The sequence below is a fragment of the Scyliorhinus torazame genome, chromosome 6, assembly GCF_047496885.1.
Source record: "Scyliorhinus torazame isolate Kashiwa2021f chromosome 6, sScyTor2.1, whole genome shotgun sequence".
NCBI classification, from domain to species: Eukaryota; Metazoa; Chordata; class Chondrichthyes; order Carcharhiniformes; family Scyliorhinidae; genus Scyliorhinus; species Scyliorhinus torazame.
The window spans coordinates 98,453,010-98,472,486 of NC_092712.1; the positions used below are offsets into that span (position 1 = coordinate 98,453,010).

The 19,477-nt window shown below is 50.8% G+C and overlaps 1 long non-coding RNA gene across 1 annotated transcript in view; it reads left to right on the forward strand.

Annotated features, from left to right (window-relative positions):
- The window catches only part of LOC140425725 (uncharacterized), a 93,993-nt gene that overhangs the window by 72,058 nt on the left and 2,458 nt on the right, over positions 1-19,477 (forward strand). The window contains exon 2 of the long non-coding RNA XR_011947953.1: positions 2,321-2,548. This is a non-coding gene — a long non-coding RNA (uncharacterized lncRNA). The remainder of the gene's footprint in view (positions 1-2,320; positions 2,549-19,477) is intronic.

Sequence of the window (19,477 nt, forward strand, 5' to 3'; positions counted from 1 at the left end):
ATCTTCTAGATCTAATCAAAAGTCATCATTTTTTCTCTCCACAGATTTTGCCTGATGTGTTGAATGCTTTCCAACATTTTTGAATATTATGAACACTCTCATTTTAGTAACAGCTTAAAAAAAAGAGGGGGGGGGGGGTTAGTTTGCTGCTTTAATGAAATTCAAAATCTTTGTGAGTTAGTTTTCAAATTCTGCCCTGTCTATATCCAATACCAGGTCACTTCTATCTAGGGCAGGCCTTTGAAGCAATTCTGCTTCCAGTCCATGTATTTTCTCCTTGTCAAGGTGAAACTTGAACACTCTGCTTTAGCACCAGATTATTAATAGGCAGATTACAAAGGTTTGCATATTTTATGGGTCAGCATAATGAAACATCACCTTCTTTATTGGAATGCCTCTCTTCTGTTAGCATTACATGGCACTATTTATAGAAGTGCAGGGAAATTCTCCTGGTATCCTGGCCTACATTTATCCCTCAACCAACATCACTCAGACAGATTATCTGATCATTTATTTTGTTCCTATTTGTGGGACCTTGCTCTGTGCACATTGCCAGTCTCATTTCCCTATGTTACAACAGCGACTACACTTAATTATAAAGCACTTTGGGATGTCCTGAGGTTATGAAAGCTGTTGTATAATTATTGCAAGTTCTTTCCTTTCTGTCTTGCAATCTTGGTCTAATTCTCTACTGACAAAGAAATATTTTATGGATGCAATTGGATTTGGTTCTAATTCTCAATACCCTTAAAGCAACTCATTAAAGAAAGATTACGTTTCCAAAAAAGTAAATAAAATTATGCTGTAGTAAAGTGAAAGGCGAGGGAGATAGGTTTATGGAAGTAATTCTCACTCATAGACATGTTCAATACAATTAAGGTTGCCGATGATTACATAGTTTATCCTGAATATGGCATTTGTTTCTCACACAACCTCCACGCACAAAGATAATAGTGATTATTTACTTAATGCTCAGGCTTCAGTTAGACCAGTGATGGGTAAGCTAGGTTTGTAAGTGGGCTGCATGAGTGGCCCTCGTTCATATCAGTGTGCCGGACGATTGAAATTGGGCTTTTTCACTATCTATGCCACTTGAATAAGATTAAATACATTTATTACTTGCTGAATGTTTCAAAACAAGGAATAGAAAATGATTAATCACTCATATATTAATAAAACTGTCATAAACCTCAAGTGGTAAAAACAAAGGGAATATTTCCAAATATTGATTGGATGCGGAGGGAGCATACAGCGCTCACTGCCAATGTTGTGTGCAGTCAGCACGTACCTCACTTCACCTGCCCTTGCTTTATGTGTGTATTACTTCAGTTATACTGGGAGGAAAAAAGCTATGCAGATGGAAACCAGCCGAATGTGGCAACTCTACATGTTGTCAACAGTCAACAAAATATCTCGTGGGCTACACTCAGAACCCAGATGGGCTGCATGTGGCCCCCGAACAGCAGGTTGCTCACCACTGCATTAGACAGTATAACAAAAGTAACAATTTTTGATCGTTGCTGCTATTATCAAAAGGTCAGATCATACTTTAGTCTCACTACATAACTAATACCTAATGAGGAGTTTTAAAGAAACCGGGCTAATCTACAAGGAACAGCAACCAGACAACACTTGGATTTGGATTTTGTTTCTTGTTACGTGTAGTGAGGTACAGTGTGTGGTAATACCTAGTATTGCGGTACCAGAGAGAGGAATAACCATTGGCTAGACCGCGGGGTCTACCATTGGGCAATGTACATAGCCCCGCCCTGAGAGGCGGGGTATAAGAACCAATGCCGTCCCAGCAGCCTTCACTTCTGTACGTGGACTCAAGCGTATTGATTGCGTATCACAGTGAAAAGTACTTTCTGCGAGCAGCTCAACAGATCATTAAGTACATGAAAAGAAAAGAAAAGAAAATACATAATAGGGCAACACAAGGTACACAATGTAACTACAGAAACACCGGCATCGGGTGAAGCATTCAGGGGTGCAGTGTTAATGAGCTCAGTCCATAAGAGGGTCGTTTAGGAGTCTGGTAACAGCGGGGAAGAAGCTGTTTTTGAGTCTGTTCGTACGTTCATGCATCTGTTCGTACTTACAATATAACAAATATAATTGTGACCTCCAATCTTACAGTTTATCTGAATTGTACAGAAACTCCAGTTAGCTTATATTCTACAAATGCTTATTCATAAGTCCTAACCCAATTATGCTTACTCTTGGTTTTTGATGAGCTTGTTTTAAACTGACTGTGTGAGTTAATCTTCCGTAAGGAAAGATTTACAATTATGTGCTGATGCCTTTCATGTCCTTTCAGGTCATCCCAAATGGTTCCCAGGTGGCAGTCATGGTATGCCTCTGACAAGGGCTGATGGGAGATTCAAGTGGCGTATCTCTTATCAGGTGGAGAGGACACACCATCTCTGGAATAACTGAATTCCACATTAAACAAAACAAGCAATCGGACTTAGATTAAAGAGACAGAAAATAAGTCTGAAAGAAACTGACAGATATGTTGGCGAGATAAAGTCAGCTTCATGTTTTGGTAAGTCACATTGCTAGAAATAGATTTTTGGGTGCAGGGGTCACAAATTGCGGCCAAGGTGGACAGCAGACAACATTCATGTACCCACTTCATGTTCGTGGTGCTGGCTGATGCGTCTCGAGGACTGTTTCTGAACACTGTCAAAGAGCTCTGCCCACAAACTGGTCTGGCTCCTTCTGCTTCCATAATGCTCCACATACACTCATGGGCTGGATTCTCCTGTCGGCGACTTCGAAATCGCATTCGGTGACCGGCCGGAGAATTCAGGTTTCCGACGAAATCAGGGGCTTTCGTGATGCTCCGCCCCCTCCAAAATGGCCTACTCTAGGAGTATACTGTGCGCTGTATCGACGGCCTCAGGACATTGCTTGAGGCCCCCATATGCTCCGTCCCAGACCTGTGGAGTCCCCGACGGCGTGGGTCTCTCATGGTCTCACCCATCGGGAACTCGGCGTGGCGACTTCAGACTCAGTGCAGCGCTGCCACAGTTGGGGGAGGGTCGATCCGCGGACAGGGGGGACATTATTCGGGGCTGGGCGCAGTGTGTGGGGGGGGGGGGGGGGGGGGGTGGTCCGGGGCACGCGAGCCGACCGAAGGGGGGGGACTAGTCCGCCGGCCGAGGCCGCTGCAGGCCACCGCCATGCACATGCGCAGCCACGGACCCGGCAATTCTCCAGGGCGTATCGGCGGCTGGAGCCGGGTGCTCTACGCTGCCTTGATGCTATCCCCCGGCCAAATGGAGGATTGGTGGCCGTTTTGCGCCAGTTTTTCTGGCGTAAAACTATTCCCATGCCGGCTTGGGGACATGGCCCCAGAATTGGAGATTCCAGCCCCATATCTTTAGGCCCCAATTTAAGCTGCGGCCTCAATAAAAGTTTGGATATTCTCTTGGACTCACCCTTCCTCTTTTGATGTGCAGCCCCTTTTCCTGGTCCCACTGCAGCACCTCCAGGATCTACGCAGTAGCAAATACTTTCTGGTGGTCAGGACCTAGAGATATATGTGCGATGCATTGTACATGAGCCAACTTGGTTCACTGGTAGCACCTACATTTTGATTAAAAGACCATGAAGCCTTACCAGAGGCTGTTGATGAGATACCGAGGGAGTCTGCCTTTGTCAAGCAATTTAAACCTGTTCAGTCATGAGCTGAACACAAACGATCATACCACTGTTTAACAAACAGTCGGGGGTTCTCCGAGGATCTGGACAAACACCACCAAAAACAGGTTAACTACTCATTTATTTTAATTTCTGTACACACATTAACGGCTATGTTTTCCTTTATGATATCAGTGACTACAATTTAAAAGTAACTCATTGGCTGCAAAGCACTTTGGGGTGTCCTGTGGACGTGTGAGACGTTATATAAATGCAAGTTCTATCTTTATTCCAATGTAATGCTCCACTGAGTGCTGCGAATTACCACCAGCTCCTCAGAATCTAAACACAGAACAGTTATCCATACTGGGTGTTATCTCTGTCTGCCAAATTTTTTTGATTTGAGTTTTAGCAGCAATCCATTATTAACTGCAACGACCGTTATTCATTTAACACTGATGATTTATGACTTTGGCCTTGGGAAACTGTGAAAGAAGATATTATGTCTTCTATTTCCTATAAGTTAGAAATAATCACACTTCAGAGTCAAAATGCTGGAACTGTATTGAATATATTTCTTGCCCCCATATGTCTGGCCGACTGATGGGCGGATGCATTGGCCTGAATATTACACTCAGCTTCTGTGTCGGATCAGCAGGATTGGAAGCAGATGTAATATCCGCTTCCACCCAATACTGCCTGCTGACAACAATTACAGTCTGGTTGGCCAATTAACAGCTGGGTAGTGGGAGAGGCTGAGAGGGTCAGTGCTGCCATGGGGATGGGAGCAGTGCAGGCTCTTCCATTAGGGTTGCAGTGGGAGGGGGGTTTTAAAGGGTGGTGTGCAAGGATGCTGGGGAGACTGGAGCAACGATTGTGGAATAGGGTGCAGTTGTAGGATCCTCTTCAGTGGCTGCCGACCTCTGCTATCCAGCAGCACAGGCAAGACCAACTTGTTGAGACATGAGGGCCAGAGGACAAAGCCAAACTAGTGGCAATGGAACTGTGTGAATGTGCCCAGCCCTTTGTCTCTCTGAAGGCTGCTTGTGGTCCCTCCTGCAGGCAGTTAGTGATCGATGGGAGATATCCACCTAACCTAGCTGCACACACAAATGTAGAGCCTGTTGCCCACATGGGAGACAAACCCATGCCACTTACCCAGGTGGATTGCAGCGGGTCACTGACCCTTTGCCAGCACTGTACCCATGGTCTTGTATGGACGCCAGGGTTGCTAATATCTGCGATCTCTGTCCAGATGGTCTTGGTCAGCAAGAAGGGTCTCCTGTTGCCACCATTTAAGAACACTTACTGCCATTCCCTGATGGCCGAGAGGAGATTCTGCAGGGAGCTATTGCTGAACTGTATGGCCAGTATGCCATCTCAGATTACACTTGAAAAGGAAAGGACTTGGACATGATGCAATACGGGGGGGGGGGGGGGGCGGCGCGGGGTGGGGGGGTGGGGGGGGGGCGACGCGGGGTGGGGGGGGCGCGGGGGGGGCGTTGAGTCCTGAGACAATAGATTTGATTGAGGCAGGAGTGATGGGGGGCATAAATTGAGAGGGGACGATGGTTATGAAGGGTTAGAAAAACAAATCGAGCAGACTGCAGAATGACAGGAGGTGGACCTGGAATCTGTGGCCTTGATGCAGAGCCTGACTGCTTGTTCAGCAGCTCTTTTAGAGCCTTTCTTGGCCTAACGAACTGTTTCTGATGGCAGGACACGCCAATGAAAATCCACCCTGCCAAGTAATGCCGCGTGTTTTACATGCCCGCTTTTCATATGAATCGTGTGGACGCTGGTTCCCGACATGAAGTGGAAATGATGTCACCTTCCCGTTCTGCTGTTTGAACGGCATGCCACTGATTAAATTCCATCCCATAATTCTCTGCCTATTTGCACTTTCCTGAAATATTGGAAACCGAGGCTACATACGTGTTAAAACTGGCCTCTGGGCACCTATATGTTAACCTATCAATTTGTAAGAATTGTGTACTGTGGAAAATGCCCGATTCTTCTTGTTACAGTGCCAGCTCTTCCAGGGGAGCACCTACAGATATTTGATTGGCTGACAGCACTGCTGTCAACAGGCCACACAGCTCGTTCCTCTAATGATAACTGAGAAATATCAATAATTCAGAGCAGCTGCACCAGCAGCAATGGGGCAACTAACTTGGCTTCAAACCTTGGACAGAAAATCCATGTGACAGATGTGGCTCGCTGCAATTAATCTTTTATGTGTCATTGGTGCAAAAAGCCACTTTGAAGGGGTGACTGACCTGCATCTAAAAATCTCCCACACAGGATGTTTCCATTGTTGCCAGCTAAATGCCACCCAAATGAGTCTTACTTTCTGGCTTCCTACCTCCTGTGTAACGGTGCGCCAGTATTGAACTTGCAGCCTGTCTGAAAATTGTGCCCCCACATAGAAAGCAATTCAAAGTGACGAACGATCTAAAATGAGGCCTCATCCCTTCACTAACAATACACCTTAATGATACCGTTTACATCACAAGTTTCATAAATAAACATAACATGACAGGAACTCGTGAAAATCCTCCAGACTTGACATGCACACCCAGAGAATCGTTGATATAATTCATCTCAATTTACTTAGGGCATTAAAAGATTGTAGAATTAAATTATGGTATATTGTGTTATTCACAATGCAGAATCCTCAACCATTTAGTTTGATTTATAAATATGTGACAGAAGAGTTTGCACCTGATTTACTTTTGAATTAATACCCCGACTGGAGCAGACATAGGCAGTTAAATGCGGCAGTAATGGTTAGTACCCCAAAATGTCTACTTGACATTACACCAGAATTGCCCCCCACCCCCCAAAAAAATCAGACATCCTCTTTAAAACCCGCAGGTTTTATTTAAACGTCAGCATGCCTAAACGATCTTTCCCAACTTCCGCTCCAAACCGGTAAGCTGTCCTGGTGGTGGATACTGTACGAAGGAGAAAGAACAGTACAGCACAGGAACAGGCTCTTCGCCCCTCCAAGCCTGGCGCTATCGTATCTGCTTCCACCATCTCCTCTGGGAGTGAGTTCCAGGCACTCACCACCCTCTGTGTAAAAAAAACATGCCTCGCACATCTCCTCTAAACTTTGCCCCTCGCACCTTAACCTATGCCCCCTAGTAATTGACTGTTCCGGGAAAAAGCTTCTGTCGTGAGGAGGAAATCTCCTTTTCTTCAACTGAAGGTTAGTGTCCCTCTGCCTGCTACCTGCATGTTGAACAAAAGACGGGATTCTGCCCGGCGACTGGAGAATCCGGCCCGAGGTCAATGGAATTCTCTATTGTATGCGGCTCGCCCGTGGCGTTCTCACGGAGGGTGGGGTGGGAGAATCAAGCCCTAAGTTTTTTTGAGGTTTCGTTAAGATATCTACCATTAATTGTAGTCAGCACTGAAAACATTTGGGAACCTGGGGCGGGATTCTCCGACCCCCCGCCGGGTCGGAGAATCGCTGGGGGCTGGCGTGAATCCCGCCCCCGCCGGTTGCCGAATTCTCCGGCACCGGAGATTCGGCGGGGGCGGGAATCGCGCCGAGCCGGTTGGCGGGGCCCCCCCCCCCCCGGCGATTCTCCGGCCCGGATGGGCCGAAGTCGAGCTGCTGGAATGCCTGTCCCGCTGGCGTGGATTAAACCACCTCTCTTACCGGCGGGACAAGGCAGCGCGGGCGGGCTCCGGGGTCCTGGGGGGGGCACGGGGCGCAGTGGCTTGGCCCGCGATCGGGGCCCACCGATCCGCGGGCGGGCCTGTGCCGTGGGGGCACTCTTTTCCTTCCGCCTTTGCCATGGTCTCCACCATGGCGGAGGCGGAAGAGACACCCTCCACTGCGCATGCGCGGGGATGCCGTGAGCGGCCGCTAACGCTCCCGCACATGCGCCGCCCGGCAACGTCAATTCCGTGCCAGCTGGCGGGGCACCAAAGGCCTTTCCCGCCAGCTGGCGGGGCGTAAATCAGTCCAGCGCGGGCCTAGCCCCTCAATGTTAGGGCTCGGCCGCTCAAGATACGGATGATTCCGCACCTTTCGGGTGGCGCGATGCCGGACTGATTTGCGCCATTTTTGGCGCCGGTCGGCGGACATCGCACCGATTACGGAGAATTTCGCCCCTGGTTTGCCATTGGAAATCCCTCTGAATGAAATATGGAAGAGGCTAGACTGGAAGATCTTAGAGTCACAGAAGACATTTGTCACTGACATACACATACCTTTGGGGGCCTGTTTAGCTCAGTTGGCTGGACATCTGGGGCGGGATTCTCTGCAATCGGCATGATGTCCGCCGACTGGCGCCAAAAACGGCGCGAATCAGTCCGGCATCCCGCCGCCCCAAAGGTGCGGAATTCTCCGCATCTTGAGGGGCCGAGCCCTCACCTTGAGGGGCTAGGCCCACGCCGGACTGATTTCCGCCCCGCCAGCTGGAGGGAAAGGCCTTTGGTGGCCCGCCAGCTGGCGCAGAAATGACTTTGCCGTGCGGCGCATGCGCGGGATTTACAGATCAGGAAGGCCTTAACTTAAAATTTTCTGAAAATGATGTCATAGAAGGCTGTGCTTCCACGAGATGTTTTTGGAGAGAGATAAAACTGCAAGGTACTGTCCAACTCCACAAGAACGGTATTGCCTGTGCCAATCAAAGTCAGCACTGCCTTGAAACTCTTTGCTACCTGATGTTTCCAGTCAGCATCTTGTGACCTTTGTCACATGAGAAACTAAAGCAGGTGGCTGATGCTTTCTTCAGGAAGGCTGCGCAATGGATATCCTTCCTGCTGGCACCAGAGCAATGATGAGAGGGTGCCACCTAGTTTTATAGGTTGAGCAGGTTTTTCATGGCATCTTCATTCCAGAGGAAGATCATGAAGGAGGGATAGGACATCCGGGTGTGGCTATGCGGAGCTAAGCCGCACGATTCGGCAGCTCCCGTTACTACGGACATTCGGGCTCATTGGAGGAGCCCCAACGGAATTTTTTTGACGACAACCCGTGGGGAAGTGAAGAGAGAGGTCCCCCTCCAACTTTTATGGACCGGACCAGAAGTGCAACGGCCAAAAAAGGGGCACTGGAACAACGAGAGAAGCGAGGGAAAATAATCAAAATGGTGGCGGGTGGAGACAAAGCGGAGTGCGGGCCAGAGCTGCAGGAATTCATCAAGCGCTGCTTCGAGGAGCTGCGCAAGGAGATGCTGGCGCCTATGCTGGCGGTAATTGAAGGACTAGGGATAACCCAGAAGGCCCACGAGGTGAAGATCCAGGAGGTACAGAAAAGAGTTAGTGAGAATGAGGACGAGCTCTTGGGCCTGGCGGTGAGAGTGGAGCGGCACGAGGCGCTACACAAGAAGTGGGCGGGAGGACTCAAAGACCTGGAGAACAGGTCGAGGAGAAAGAATCTGCGGATCCTGGGTCTCCCAGAAGGAGTGGAGGGGGCCGATGCCGTGGCATACGCGGGCACGATGATCGGGGCGATGATGGGCACGGAGGCCCCTTCGAGGTCGCTGAAGCTGGACGGGGCACATCGGGTGCTGGCGAGGAGGCCCAAGGCAAATGAGCCGCCAAGGGCGATGGTGGTGATGTTTCACTGGTTCACGGACAGAGAGAGGGTCCTGAAATGGGCCAAGAAGGAGCGGAGCAGTAAGTGGGACAATGCAAAGATCCGAATATACCCGGACTGGAGCACGGAGGTTGCTAAGCGGAGAGCGGGTTTCAACCAGGCCAAAGCAGTGCTGCACCGGAAAGGAGTGAAATTTGGAATGCTGCAGCCAGCGCGATTGTGGGTCATATACAAGGACCAACACTACTACTTCGAAACGCCTGAAGAGGTGTGGACCTTCATACAAACTGAAAAGTTGGACTCTAACTGAGGGTTTGTGAGGGTGGGGGGGATGTTTGAGGGTTGATGTGTGATGGTTATTGTATATAGGGGGTCAATCACGCGCAGGAAATGTTACATGGGCTGGGGGAGAGAGACAAGGCCGCGACAGGAGCTGCGCCTGAGAGGGCGGGGCAGGCTTTGGAAAGCGCGGGGGGGTGGGTGGGTGAGAGCCCCTCCAATCCGGCTCTGATAACGTGGAACGTGAGGGGCCTGAATGGGCCGGTGAAGAGGGCTCGAGTGTTCGCGCACTTGAAAGGACTGAAGGCAGACGTGGCTATGCTCCAAGAGACACACCTGAAGGTGGCGGACCAGGTCAGGCTAAGAAGGGGATGGGTAGGACAGGTATTTCACTCGGGACTGGACGCGAAGAATAGAGGGGTGGCAATATTGGTGGGAAAGCATGTGTCATTTGAGGCCAAGACTATCGCAGTGGATAATGGAGGGAGATATGTGATGGTGAGCGGTAGGTTGCAAGGGACGTGGGTGGTGTTGGTAAATGTATACGCCCCGCACTGGGATGATGCTGGATTCATGAAGCGCATGTTGGGGCGCATTCCGGACCTGGAGGTAGGAGGCCTGATAATGGGAGGGGACTTCAATACAGTGTTGGATCCAGCACTAGCCCACTCCAGATCAAGGATTGGAAAGAGGCCGGCGGCGGCCAAGATACTTAGGGGGTTTATGGATCAGATGGGGGGAGTGGACCCATGGAGGTTTGCAAGACCGCAGGCCAGGGAATTTTCTTTCTTCTCCCACGTGCACAAAGCCTACTCCCGGATAGATTTTTTTGTTCTGGCAGGGCGCTCATCCCGAGGGTGGAGGGGACGGAGTATTCGGCCATAGCCGTTTCGGACCACGCCCCGCACTGCGTGGAAATGGGGCTGGGAGAGGAGAGGGACCAACGCTCGCTGTGGCGGCTGGATGTGGGACTGCTGGCAGATGAGGTGGTGTGTGGGAAGGTGAGGGGGTGTATCGAAAGGTACTTGGAGGCCAACGACAACGGGGAGGTGCGAGTGGGGGTGGTATGGGAGGCGTTGAAGGTGGTGATCAGGGGAGAGCTAATCTCCATCAGGGCATATAGGGAGAAGACAGAGGGCATGGAAAGGGAGAGGTTAGTGGGGGAGATTTTGAGAGTGGACAGGAGATACGCAGAGGCCCTGGAGGAAAGATTACTTGGGGAAAGACGACGGCTCCAGACAGAGTTTGACCTGTTGACCACAGGGAAGGCGGAGGCACAGTGGAGGAAGGCGCAGGGGGCGACCTATGAGTATGGGGAAAAGGCTAGTTGGATGCTGGCACACCAGCTCTGTAAGAGGACGGCAGCGAGGGAAATAGGGGGAATCAAAGATGGAAGGGGAGCCACGGTTCGGAGTGCGACGAAAATAAACGAGTTATTCAAGGCCTTCTATGAACAGCTGTACAGATCCCAGCCCCCAGCGGGGGAAGGGGGGATGAGACGATTCCTAGACCAACTGAGATTCCAGAGGGTGGAGGAGTAAGAGGTGGCTGGTTTGGGGGCACCAATTGGGTTGGAGGAGCTGAGCAAGGGTTTGGGGAGTATGCAGGCGGGAAAGGCCCCGGGGCCGGATGGGTTCCCGGTGGAGTTCTACAGAAAGTATGTAGACCTGTTGGCCACGCTACTAGTGAGGACCTTTAACGAGGCAAGAGAGGAGGGGACCCTGCTCCCGACAATGTCGGAAGCGACAATTCCTTTGATCCTAAAGCGGGACAAGGACCCACTGCAATGTGGATCGTACAGGCCGATCTCGCTCCTCAATGTGGACGCTAAATTGTTGGCAAAAGTGCTGCCCACGAGGATTGAGGACTGTGTCCCGGGGGTGATCCATGAGGACCAGACGGGATTCGTAAAGGGCAGGCAATTAAACACTAATGTGCGGCGGCTCTTAAACGTGATAATGATGCCATCGGAGGAGGGAGATAGTGGCAGCTATGGATGCGGAAAAGGCCTTTCACCGAGTAGAGTGGGAGTACCTCTTTGAGGTGCTGCGTAGGTTTGGGTTCGGGGGAGGGTTTATCAGCTGGGTTAAGCTCCTTTACAGAGCCCCGGTGGCGAGTGTAGTGACGAACCGGCGGAGGTCGGAGTACTTTCGGCTGTACCGAGGAACGAGGCAGGGGTGCCCTCTGTCCCCCCTGTTGTTGGCATTGGCGATCGAACACTTGCCATGTCATTGAGGATGTCTAATAAATGGAGGGGGGTGGTCCGAGGGGGAGAAGAGCATCGGGTGTCGCTATGTGCGGATGACCTGTTGTTGTACGTGGCGGACCCAATGGAGGGGATGGTGGAGGTCATGCAGACTTTAAGGGAGTTTGGGGAGTTTTTGGGCTATACGCTTAATGTAGGGAAGAGTGAGCTCTTTGTATTACAGGCAGGGGACCAAGAAAGAGGGATAGGGACCTACCGCTGAGGAGGGCGGCGGGGAGTTTTCGGTATCTGGGGATCCAGATAGCCAGGAGTTGGGGGGCCCTACACAAACTGAATTTGACGAGGTTGGTGGACCAAATGGAGGAGGACTTCAAAAGATGGGACATGTTACCGCTCTCGCTGGCGGGTAGAGTGCAGTCGGTCAAAATGGTGGTCCTTCCGAGGTTTCTGTTTGTGTTTCAGTGCCTTCCCATCGTGATCACCAAGGGCTTATTTAAGAGAGTAGGTAGGAGTATTATGGGGTTTGTGTGGGCGAATAAGACCCCGAAGGTAAGGAGAGGGTTTCTGGAACGCAGCAGGGACCGAGGAGGGTTGGCGCTGCCAAACCTGGGGAGCTACTACTGGGCAGCAAATGTGGCGATGATCCGCAAGTGGGTTATGGAGGGAGAGGGGGCGGCATGGAAGAGGATGGAGATGGCGTCCTGTAAAGGAACGAGCCTGGGGGCGTTGGTGACGGCACCGCTGCCGCTTTCGCCATCAAAGTATACCACGAGCCCGGTGGTGGCGGCAATGTTAAGGATCTGGGGCCAGTGGAGACGGCACAGGGCTGCAGTGAGAGCCTCGGTGTGGTCCCCGATCAGGGGTAACCACCGGTTTGTCCCGGGGAAGATGGATGGGGGGTTCCAGAGCTGGCATCGGGCGGGGATTAGAAGAATGGGGGACCTGTTCATTGACGGGACCTTTGCGAGCCTAGGGGCACTGGAAGAGAAGTTTGAGTTACCCCCAGGAAATGCCTTTAGATATATGCAGGTGAGGGCTTTTGTGAGGCGACAGATCAGGGAATTCCCGTTGCTCCCGGCACAAGAAATTCAAAACAGGGTGATCTCGGGTGTATGGGTCGGGGAGGGTAAAGTGTCGGCAATACACCAGGAGATGAAAGAAGAGGGGGAAGCGCTGGTAGAAGAGTTGAAGGTAAATGGGAGGAGGAGTTGGGGGAGGAGATCGAGGAAGGTCTGTGGGCTGACGCCCTGGGTAGGGTTAACTCCTCCTCCTCGTGTGCCAGGCTCAGCCTGATACAATTTAAGGTGGTTCACAGAGCTCACTTGACGGGGGCGAGGTTGAGTAGGTTCTTTGGGGTGGAGGACAGATGTGGAAGGTGCTCAGGGAGCCCGGCGAACCATGTCCATATGTTTTGGTCATGCCCGGCACTGGAGGGGTTCTGGAGAGGAGTGGCGGGAACAGTATCTCAGGTGGTGAAAGTCCGGGTCAAGCCAAGCTGGGGGCTAGCAATATTTGGAGTAGTGGACGAGCCGGGAGTGCAGGAGGCGAAAGAGGCTGGCATTCTGGCCTTTGCGTCCCTCGTAGCCCGGCAAAGGATCTTGCTAATGTGGAAGGAGGCGAAGCCCCCCAGAGTGGAGGCCTGGATAAACGACATGGCTGGGTTCATAAAGCTGGAGAGGATAAAGTTTGCCTTGAGAGGGTCTGCACAGGGGTTCTACAGGCGGTGGCAACCGTTCCTAGACTATCTCGCGGAGTGTTAGAGGAAGGTCGGTCAGCAGCAGCAGCAACCCAGGGGGGGACGGGGGGACGTTTTGGGAGGGGGGAGGGGGGGGGGGGAATGGGGGACTGCTTGGGGGGATGGATGAGCAGGAGATAACATGAAGGGTGGGGGAAACTGGCATGGGCGGGAGAGAGCCAGTGTATAAAGCTATGTAAATATACCATTTTGTCATGTATATATCTTGCTCAGTGCGATTTTTTGTTATTTGTTACGGGGGGTGGGGGGGGGTTATTGTTTGTAAGGGAGAAAGATTGTGTTGTTAAAAAACTTTAATAAATATATATATATTTTTTAAAATGAAGGAGGGATAGAATATGGAGGATTTTACTTCAACATCTTCAAACCAGGTTGGAATCGAGGGTGAAGGGTGAGGGAAACTTTCGGAGAACCGCCTGGCACTGACTTGCAAAATGTTATGGCAGTGTTTGTTTCGTAGCTGAACATTAATGGAGTTGTTATATATTGTGTTATTGTCTGCAAATGTCTGTAAAGAGCTAAGATCTAATTATCCAGGATTATTCTACCAATAATCTTTTATTGTCACAAGTGTGAAGTTACTGTGAAAAGCCCCTAGCCGCTACATTCCGGCGCCTGTTCGGGTAAGCTGGTACGGGAATTGAACCCGCGCTGCTGGCCTTGTTCTGTATTACAAACCAGCTTGTTATGGTTGTGAGTATTCCCGGGGCCACATTTAATGGTTGCTCTTGAGGCTCATGTGAGCAAAGCAGTTCATCTGGCCCTTCTTTTGTACAAGGCAGCATGGAAAATATTAAACATAAAGAGCTGTCATCTTTCCACGCTTAAAGTCTGATTCACGATTAATGAAAAATGGCTTTACCTACCAAACGTCTATTGATCTCAGCCTTGAAAATACTGACCCAGCAGCAACCTTTTGAAAGAGGGAGAAAGCAAAAAAAGGAGAGAGAATTCTTTTTCTAGATTTGGGGCTTTTGGTGATGTCACGGCTGAGGGACTGCCCTTCTAGAGTGGCAGCTGGAAAGTGGGGAGAGCTGGTGAATCCACAGGGTCAGCACAGGGGGCGACAGTGAGGTGCCTGGATGGGGAATGTGATTTCACCCCCAAGGGGACTCTAACAAGGGATGATTCCCAGCCTCATGAGGGTTGAACATGCTCACACGGGAGAAGGACGAGTGAAGTCAAAACGAACATCCACACTCAGGCTGCACTTTGAAGGCTTTTTAAAATTTCATTTACGTGATGTGGACGTCGCTGGCTAGGCCATCATTTATTGCCCATCCCTAGTTGCCCTTCAGAAGGTGGTGGTGAGCTGCTTTCTTGAACCGCTGCAGTCCTTGGTGTGTAGGTACACCCACGGTGCTGTTAGGGAGGGAGTTTCAGGATGTTGCCCCAGCAGCAGTGAAGGAGCGGCAATATACTTCCAAGTCAGGATGGTGAGTGACTTGGAGGGGAACCTCCAGGTGGTGGGCTTCCCAGGTATCTGCTGCTCTTGTTCTTCTAGATGGTAATGGTCATGGGTTTGGAAGGTGCTGTCTAAGGAACCTCGGTGAGTTACTGCAGTGCATCTTGTAGATGGCACACATGGCTGCCACTGTTCATCGGTGGTGGAGGGTTTGAATGTTTGTGGAAGGGGACCAATCAAGAGGGCTGCTTTGTCCTGGATGGTGTTGAGCTTCTTGAGTATTTTGGAACTGCATTCATCCATGTAAGAGAGTATTGTGTTACACTCCTGACTTGTGCCTTGTAGATGGTGACAGGCTTTGGGGTGGGGGTGGGGGGTCAGGAGGTGAGTTACCCGCTGTAGGATTCCAAGCCTTTGACATGTCCTGGTAGCCACAGTATTAATATGGTTAGTCCAGTTCAGTTTCTGATCAATGGTAACCCCCCAGGATGTTGATTGTGGGGGATTCAACAATGGTAATGTCACTGATTGTCAAGGGGTGATGGTTAGTTCCTCTCTTATAGGAGATGGTCATTGCCTGCCACTTGTGTGGTGTGAATGTTACTTGCCATTTGCCAGCCCAAGCCTGGGTAGGGTCCAGATCTTGCTGCATTTGGACATGGACTGCTTCATTATCTGAGGAGTCACAAATGGTGCTGAACATTGTGCAGTCATCCACAAACATCCCCACTTCTGACCTTATGATGGAAGGAAGGTTATTGATGAAGATGGTTGGACCTAGGACACTACCCTGAGGAACTCTTGCAGTGATGTCCTGGAGCTGAGATGATTGACTTTCAACCACCACAACCATCTTCCTTTGTGCCAGGTATGACTCCAACCAGCGGAGAGTTTTTCCCCTGATTCCCATGACTCCAGTTTAGCTAGGGCTCCTTGATGCCATACTTGATACTGCCTTGATGTCAAGGGCAGTCACTCTCACCTCACCTCTGGCATTCAGCTCTTTTGTCCATGTTTGAACCAAGGCTGTAATGAGGTCAGGAGCTGAGTGACCCTGGCGGATCTCAAACTGAGCATCCATGAGCAGGTTATTGCTGAATAAGTGCCGCTTGATAGCACTGTTGATAACTCCTTCTATCCTTTTGCTGATGATGGAGAGTAGGCAGATAGAGCAGTAATTGTCTGGTTTGCATTTGTCCTGCTTCTTGTGTACAGGACGCACCTGGGCAATTTTCCACATTGCCGGATAGATGCCAGAGAATGAGGTCAAGTATGTTTTTCCCTCTTGTTGGTCCCCTCACTACCTACTGCAGTCCCAGTCTAGCAGCTATGTCCTTTAGGACCCACCCAGCTTGCTCTGTGGTGGTACTATCGAGCACTCTTGGTGATGGACATCAAAGTCCCCCACTGAGAGCCTATTCTGCACCCTTGACACCCTCTAAGTGGTGTTCAACATGGAGGAGTACTGATTCATCAGCTGATGGTGCCCAGTATGTGGTAATCAGTAGGAGGTTTTCTTGCCCATGTTTAACCTGAAGCCATGAGACTTCATGGGATCTAACGTCCATGGTGAGGACTCCCAGGGCAACACCCTCCCGACTGTAAACCACTGTGCTGCCACCTCTGCCTGATCTGCCATAAGACAGGACATACCCAGGAATGGTGATAGAGGTGTCTGGGACATTGCCTGTAAGGAATGATTCTGTGAGTAATACTCTCACAACATCGGCACAAGCCCTCAGACGTTAGTAAGGAAGACTTTGCAGAGTCGACAGGCGCTGGGTTGTTTTTTCCAGTGCCACGGTCGATGCGGGGTGGTTTGTCCGGTTTCATTCCTTTTCTGTGTTTTCACAGTGCTTGAATACCTCTGAGTGTCTTACTAGGCCATTTCAGAGTCAACCGCATTTCTGTGACCTTACCAGACCAGGTAAGGATGGCAGATTTCCATTGGTGAACCAGATGGGTTTTTATGACATTGTTTTAATAGTCATCATTCGACTTTTAATTCCGGATATTTGATTGAGTTTAAATTCCACCACCTGCCGTGATGGGATTTGAACGTGGGTCCCCAGATCATTATCCTGGTCCTCTGGGTTACCAGCAACAATACCACTATGCCACTGGCTCTCCTGAGGGCATGAGATGTCTGGAACATCAAGGCCACTGGCTATGGAGGCCAGGCTGTCAAAGATTAGTGTCTGGATGACTGGCTGGTCAAGTTTGAAAGCTGGCTTAATATGCAGCCCACGAAAGCTGCGGGTAGCAGAGTGCATTCTAAGGATGAAGTTAATTGCAAATTGCAGTCTTCACATGCATCAGATGTGCCTTGTGTGTCACAAGGAAAAGCCAGTTACCTAATCCACTCCCTGACCCTTCCTTGAATTGTAGAATTTACAGTACAGAAGGAGGCCATTCAGCCCATCGAGTCTGCACCAGCTCTAGGAAAGAGCACCCTCTCCAGGCCCACATCTCCACCCTATTCCCAAAACCCAGTAACCCCACCCAACACTAAGACACTAAGGGCAATTTAGCATGGCCAATCCACCTAACCTGCACATCTTTGGACTGTGGGAGGAAACCGGAGCACCCGGAGGAAACCCACGCACACACGGGGAGAACGTGCAGACTCCGTACAGACAGTGACCCAAGCTGGGAATCAAACCTGGGACCCTGGAGCTGTGAAGAAATTGTGCTAACCACTACGCTACCGTGTTGCCCGACGAGTCAACTGTGCCAATTTAGTCAGCATTGCAATGCATGAGTGTGCCATGGGTGTCTAATTGTTAACCTTTGGAAGCATCGCCTCCAGATACATTCGTGGTCAGGTGTCCTTGGAGAGGAAGCATGCAGTGTCCACTGACACCCTCGAGGTGTTCTGTGCCCATTATTGACCTCTTTCATTACATTTTACTTTGATGCTTAAAGTTTCATTTGGGATTTGCTTTTCGTTTAAGGCAGTTTTCCTTTCAGGGACTGGCCCTTTAATTTGTCTCTCAGTGTATTTGATTTTGTTCACTTGATTATTTGTGTTGACTAAAACAGTTGGAAGCTCCAAGCATTGAACTCCCAAGGCTATTACTGACAAGGCTATTACTGATCGGGGTGATCTGGCCCCGGGGGGTGCCCCCACGGTGGCCTGGCCCGCAATTGGGGCCCACCGATCCGCGGGTGGGCCTGTGCCGTGGGGGCACTCTTTGACTACCCGTCGGCCGTGTAGGTCTCTGCGATGGCCGATGCATAGGTGACCCCCCTGCGCATGCGCGGGGATGACGTCAGCAGCCGCTGACGCTCCCGCGCATGCGCGGACTTCAGCCGGCCGGCGGAGTCCCTTTGGCCCCGGCTGGCATGGCGCCAAAGGCCACGGCGGGACGGCAGCCACTCAGGCGCGGGCCTAGCCCCTAAAGGTGAGGGCTTGGCCCCTAAAGGTGCGGAGAAATCCGCACCTTTGGGGCGGCCCGATTCCGGAGTGGTTCACGCCACTCCATCCCGCCGGGACCCCCCTGCCCCACCGGGTAGGGGAGAATCCTGCCCCCTGGTCCCCAATGCAAGATGTAATGGTGAAGGCGCTCATCAGTCACCCTGTTTGGGATATGACAGTGGCAGCATCCCATTCCCCCATGAGATCAGAATGCAGGTCCATTGAATGCACTCAACTGCTCTTACTCCTCACACTTGGGGGGGTTGGGGGGGGGGTGCGGAGGAGAGGGTGCACATGGCCCACAAAGGCTCTCAAGGGTTGAAACGCTTCATTCATGTGGAGTTGAGAGAGGCAACTGTGGAGCTATTGTGTGACGGGGAGGGAGTGAGCCTCAGTGGAAAGGCACTCACATAGTGGGGTGCGCATGGATGAATATCCCAGATTCTGAGAGGGCTGCCAGGGTATTGTCAGAACTCATCTTTGCTCACTCTGAAATGGGAGAATCATGGAGCCAGTTGAGCTGGCAAATCTTTTGATTTGAGCAGCAGCAGTGACATTGACTTGTCGCTGCACATGGCTGGGCCTTGCAGAGGGGGGGGGGGAGGCCAGGCCTGATGATCTTCCGGAGCAGGGCCACATATGGCAGAGCCTCGGAGAGGCACTACCGGCCATGGGTATACCACCGTGGCACATCCTAACTCCTGATGTCAGAGGTCCAGTGTCCCTGCACCTGCCTGGTGGATTGGCACTAACCTTCCGAGGTTTCCAAGTCTTCATATCTTTCTCCACAGGAAACAGAGAGGAGAAATATTCATTGAGAACCTCGCTCATCTCCTATGGTTCCACACATATGTCCACTTTGGTCCTTGAGGGGTCCTATTCGCTGTCTAGTTATCCTTTTTCCTTTAATATACTTAAAGAATCCTTTTGGATTCACCTTAATCCTCTCAGCCAAAGCTACCTCATTTGCCCTCCTAATTTCCTTCTTGAGTATACTCCTGTATCTCTCCAGGGAATCCCTTGTTTCCAGCTGCTTGTACCTGAGCCATGCCTTGTTCTTTTTCTTGTCCAAAACTTCAATATGTTTTGGCATCAAAGATTCCCTACTCCTGCCAGCCTTGCCCTTCACCCTAACAGGAACATATAGACCCTGAATTCTAGCTGTTTCACTTTTAAAGGTCTCCCACTTGCCAGAGGTCTCTTTG